At 35.7% G+C, this 6,000-nt stretch overlaps 1 non-coding gene across 1 annotated transcript; it reads right to left on the bottom strand.

The window, feature by feature from the left end:
• Positions 1 to 422: 422 nt before the first annotated feature.
• Positions 423 to 530, bottom strand: LOC131181199 (small nucleolar RNA R71). The gene has a single exon (XR_009149827.1). It is a non-coding gene; the product is annotated as a small nucleolar RNA R71 (small nucleolar RNA).
• Between the last annotated feature and the right edge of the window lie 5,470 nt (positions 531 to 6,000).

Raw genomic sequence — 6,000 nt, 5'->3', positions numbered from 1 at the left:
GGTCAAAACAATGAAAATGAAGCCCAAGGGGAAGAAGTTGTTAATGCAAACGTGCCTAGGGGAAGTATGATGGATCATGCTTTTCCACGGTTTGATGATTTGAGAGAGAGCATAGCAAGACCAAGAATTGATGCAAATAGTTACAAGATGGATTTTGGAGTTCTTCAAATGATCCAAAACTCTCAATTTGGAGGACATCCTTCTGAAAATCCACACACACATTTGAAGAAATTTGCTATGATTTGCGACATGCAAAAACAACCTGGAGTGTCTGATGATGCAGCAAGATTGAAGCTATTCCCATTCTCTTTGAAAGATAGAGCATTGGATTGGCTTGATTCTTTACCTCACAACTCCATTACAAATTGGGAGCAACTCACTGATGCATTTCTTGCACAGTATTTTCCACCTGGAAAAACTCAAGAGTTGAGGAATCAAATGATTGCTTTTAGACCAAGAGAAGATGAGACTCTTTATGAGTCATGGATGAGATGGAAGGAGTTGGAGAGACAATGTCCACATCATGCCATTCCTAAATGGATGATAAACCAGAATTTTTACACAAATGTCACTCCTGCTATCAGAGGAATCATTGATGCTCAAACTGGAGGGGAATTCATCATTAAGCATGAAGATGAAGCTTATGAGTTATTAGAGAAAATAGCAAAGAACAGTCATCTATGGAGTAGTCCAAGAGGGTCAACTCCAACTCAAAAAAGGCAAGTTGCTGGAATGTATGAGCTTGATCCATTCAACATGATCAATGCCAAATTTGATGCACTCACTAATGTCCTTGCTAAGAAAATGGAGGATTTAAGTATGCTAGTCAGTTCATCATCATGCTCTGGAAGTTCTTAACAAGTTACTTATGCGGAAGGAACAATGAGTTTTGGATTAGATTATACTTAATATGATTGGAGGAATCATACCAATTTTTCTTGGGAGAATCAGAAAAATCAATCTTCAACTCTTATATTTCCATCACTTCAACAAGAGCATCAATACCAACAACCTAGGCAACCACCACCTAGTTTTCAAAAAAAGAATGCAAATCTGCACCTTTACCAAGGCAATGAAGAACAAAGTTCCACCACAGAGGCTTTATTACAACAAATTCTTGCTAATCAAATTAAGCGTGATGAAGAGTTGAGAGAGATGAAAGCAAGGCTGGAACAAATGCAAACACACAATAGGATCTTTGGAAAATCAGATTGCACAACAAGCATGCTCATAAAGTACCAATTCTATGGGGAAACTTCCTAGTCAAACAGAAAATCCAAGGGAGCAATGTCATGCCATCACCTTGAGGAGTGGTAAAATAGTGCATCTTGAGAAGAGTGAAAAAGGGAGAAGAGAGAAAATGAGAAAGATGTCAAGGGAGATGAAAAACAAGAGAGTGTAGAAAAAGGTAAAGAGGAGGTTGAAGAGAAAGAAGAGAAATATATACCTCCAGAGCCTTACAAGCCACAGCTTCCCTTTCCACAGAGATTTCAAAAGCCAAGCTTGATAAGCAATTTGGGAAGTTCTTAGAGGTTTTGAAGAAGCTATATATAAATGTGCCTTTTATCGATGCTCTTTCCCAAATGCCTTCTTATGCTAAGTTTTGAAAGAAATTCTCTCAAATAAAAGAAGACTTGAAGATTATGAGACTGTAGCCTTAACTGAGGAATGTAGTGCTATCCTCCAAAGGAAACTTCCTCCAAAGCTCAAGGATCCAGGGAGTTTTTCAATTCCATGCCATATTGGGGAATCATGTTCTATAAAAGCTTTATGTGATTTAGGGGCTAGTGTAAGCCTTATGCCCCTCTCCATCTATGAGAAGCTTAACATGGGAGATCTTAAGCCAACCTACATTTCTCTTGATTTGGCGAGATCAATTAAATATCCGAAGGATCTTGGAAAATATACCACTGAAGGTTGGAAAATTTTACATCCCGATTGACTTTGTCATTTTGGACATGGAAGAGGATTCTCATATGCCAATCATTTTGGGAGGCCTTTCACAGCTACAGTGGTGCTTTGATTGACGTGAAAGGTGAAAAGCTTACTCTTAGAATCGGAGAGGATCGGTTAGTCTTCAATATTGGCAATGATAAGAAGAAGCAACATGAAGATGTAGACTCTTGTTTGAGAATTGATATAGTTGATGAGTTAGTAAAGAGCTCTTTAGAAAGAGCTATCCGAAGGCTTCTCTTGAAAGTTGTCTTATCCATGAAGGGAGTATCAATGATGAAAATCCAAAAGAGGCTGCATTTGCACAAGATTTGAATAGTAATCCACCTTGTCCTATGGCACCAATCTTTCAAGTTGAGGAAGTGGAGAAAAGTGAAGTAAAGCAACCATCTCTCAAAGAAAAAGATGCACCAAAGGTTGTCAAGAAAGAAATGGTCGGATTTTTAGACAAAGCAACAAGGATCTTCTCATGTGATGGAAAGAAAATGAAGTATAGATTCATTGAAGCACCTATTGGAAACAGAGGCAACAAATTCCAATTTCAGCCACCATGAAACATGAAAAGAGTCTAGCTAAGGACTATAAATTAGCGCTCTTGGGAGGCATCCCAAGTCCTTTTATTTTGCTTTTGTTGATTTACTTTCATTTTCATTAATTTTGTTTTTTATCTTAAATTTCCTCAAATTCAATTTTGACATTATTAAATCTTGTCCCTTGTAGATGTATATCAATGAAGAAAGGCTGGTGAACTATTGGGAGCTGCAATCTGGTTATTGCAGAGGAAAAATGCAATCTGCAGAAAAGGAAAAGTCTGCGTGAGATAGATTCTGTCCTTGAGCTGCAATCTGGTTTATGCAGAGAGGAAGAAGAAATTCTGCAACAAAGAGGGTGTTTGCAGCAGATGGCTTGTGTTTTTGGTGAGGTTGGGTGTGAGACTTTTAAGTATGTGTGATTTTAATCTTAATATGGTGGTAAGTGAGTCATTTTTGCAGTTTTGAGCTTCTTTGGGTTGTAGGATTCAAGGTAAAAATGTTGCATTTTCTTGGCAAAACTTGGAGACTTCATTTCATCATTTGTGGTTAGATGCAACTTCATGCAAATTTTATGGAGTTTTATGTGCTAAATGTTGATTTGCAGAATTTGTCTTAAAATGGCATAGTTCTCAAAGGTCTTTTATGTAGGATCCATTTTTACATGCTTGTGTGATGCCTTTTTGATATACTTTGTATATATTGATGTGTTTTTTGTGAAACTTCTCATGGTTTATGCTTCATGGAATTATATTTCCTCATTCTAGGGTATTTTTCACACTTGCAATCCATGTTCTATTGCATTCTTGATCTTGCTAACTTGTGCATAAGCAACTGCATAGCTTATGCAATCCTGCATAACCACAATTCTTGCCATTTTTCACCTTTATTGCAAGTGCATAAAGAGAGTGCATAGCTTATGCAACTCTGCATAACCTCATTTTGTCAAATTTCATATCTGTCAAAACTTGCATAAGGTGAGTGCATGACTTATGCACACTTGCATAGCTTCAAATCCTTCATTTTCTCTCTCTGCCGAGTCTTGCATAAGGAGAGTGCATGACTTATGTGAAGGAACGGAAGCGTGAAAAACACAAGATTATACCATTGAATTCAAAAATTTTCACCTAGGGTCACAAGCACCATGCAAGATTTATTTTTATCTATTTGATTTCAATAATAAACAACATATTAAAACTCTTTTAATATGTTTTTGGATCTGTATTTGCCATTTAAGATTTTAAAATTAATCAGATTAATTTTAGAACCCTAGATTAAATCAAGAACGATTACACTAACCTCTTGATGTCTTTGCGTATGTCTGCGCCTTTGAGATTCGTCTTCAGGACACCAGATGTTGTCCCTCTAGCTTGTCCACACCAAGAACACCTATGGCAGCCCTTGAACAGCTTCTAAAGCCTTTTCTATTAATTAGAAATTCAAGTTCTTCCTTTTAAGAGATTAGAGATGCAAACAGGACACTAGAAACAATTTCTAGTGTTCTTAATTCAAGAGATTGATGGCTAATCTCTTTGAATTGATGAGAGATGAAGAGAAATAGCTAGAGAGGCTCAAAGTGGCGTGACATATGAGAGGAGAGGCTGCTGGTTGTGTTTTCTTTTCATAACCCCACTTAAATAGCTAGGTTAACACATTAAACCCTAGCCACATGTCACCTTTTGATTAGCTCTAGGTTTAAGTGACCCAATCACATTGTGCCAAGTGTCAAACCTATATTTAATCTTGATTTTAATCATCTTACATGATTAAAATTATTTGGCAAGCTTATGTGTTATGCCATGTGTCACCATCTCATGGTGCCACGTGTCACACTGCAAAATGACCAAAATGCCCCTGTGTCTTAATTTTGAGTTCTTAACCCAAAATAATTATTTTCTTCTTCTAATTAATTTATATCAAATATAAATTAATTAATTAATCTCTATTAATTAATTTCTCATCAATTAAATTCATATTTAAACACTTTAAATATAAATTTAATTTATACTACACATCCAATAATCTAGATTTGGTTTCAAGTCATGCTAGGGACTTTGCAATTTTATTGCAAACCAAATCTATTTAATTAATCAATTAAACTCTTTAATTAATTAATTAAATCATATTTAAATAGGTGATAACTTGTGTATGTGTGTGACTTACTAGGCTCATCACTAATTGGCAATGAGACATGATATCAACTCTTAATATCATCGAACTCTTTCTTACCATAAATGAGTTCTCTAAATCATTTTATGAACCTCATAGACCATGGTTAACACCTAGCATAGCATGCCATGGCCACCCAATTAGTAATAAGATTTACCTTAAATGAACCTATAATCATATGTTACCATGCACTAGAATCTCTCTGTTACAAAATCCCAACTCAAGTTGAGTCATGGTTTATGTCAAACTCCATTTGCTATGAATATTATGTTCTCTTTTAATTCCAGTTCTTGATTAAAAGATTTTTCTCATCGAAACTCTTTTACGAATAAATCTATCTGTCCTGGCCAGGAACTTGAAACCTCAAGAACAATTAAATGAACATAGGATTTTATCTCTATTTACTTAGAGGAACAGATTCCATCTTGATCAACACCTACCTCCATATATAACTAGTAGGAGCCAACACATGCCCATATACCCATACATAGTACAAGTATGAAAGCAATATCAAACTCAAACTACCTATATACAAGATAATCGTGCTATCTCGTGTCTAAAGATTATATGCATCGATATGATTTATGACAAAACATTGACAAGAGTAAACTCCATGTGCTTGTCATAAGCGTCACTGGTTCGGCCTACTTATCATTTATAAGTGCCTATCATGTTTGTTATATGGCATGAGACTCACCATTCCATCTTATTTATATCTCATATAAATAACTTGGGAACAAACATGAATACAATCTTTACGGATAAGTCATGTCCTTATTATGAAGTATCCTCGATTGTGAACCTATTTATGATACTTCTGCTAGAAATATTGTCACTCATATTCTTAACAACTTAAGAATAATATTTCTAACAAAATATCAATGGACCTTTTCTATTACACATAAATATATTATGTAAACGGAAAAGTGGAAATGCCTTTATTAATAAAAATATGTACAAGATACATACTAAATGATATGCTCTAGGGCATATTACTAACAATCTCCCACTAGCACTAGAGCCATTCATTACAATATCTTAGACCCATCTTCTCAAGATGTCGTCTAGCGAGATTATGACAAAGGCTTAGTGAATGGATCACCGGTTTTTAGGCGATGTTATATTTCTGCATGGCTATATCGCCTTGCCCAACTATATCCCCGATAATATGGTAGTGCCTTTCTATGTGTTTGGATTTTGGGTGAGACCTTAGTTCCTTAGCTCGCATGATCGCTCCATTGTTGTCACGATGTAGTGGAGCTGACTTAATGGAAGGAACTACTATAAGTTACATTACGAACTTCTTTATCCAAACGACTTCCTTTGCGAGATCGATGCAACAATATAC

This window comes from Hevea brasiliensis, chromosome 6, assembly GCF_030052815.1.
Source record: "Hevea brasiliensis isolate MT/VB/25A 57/8 chromosome 6, ASM3005281v1, whole genome shotgun sequence".
Lineage (NCBI taxonomy): Eukaryota > Viridiplantae > Streptophyta > Magnoliopsida > Malpighiales > Euphorbiaceae > Hevea > Hevea brasiliensis.
This window is presented reverse-complemented; position numbering and strand designations above follow the sequence as displayed.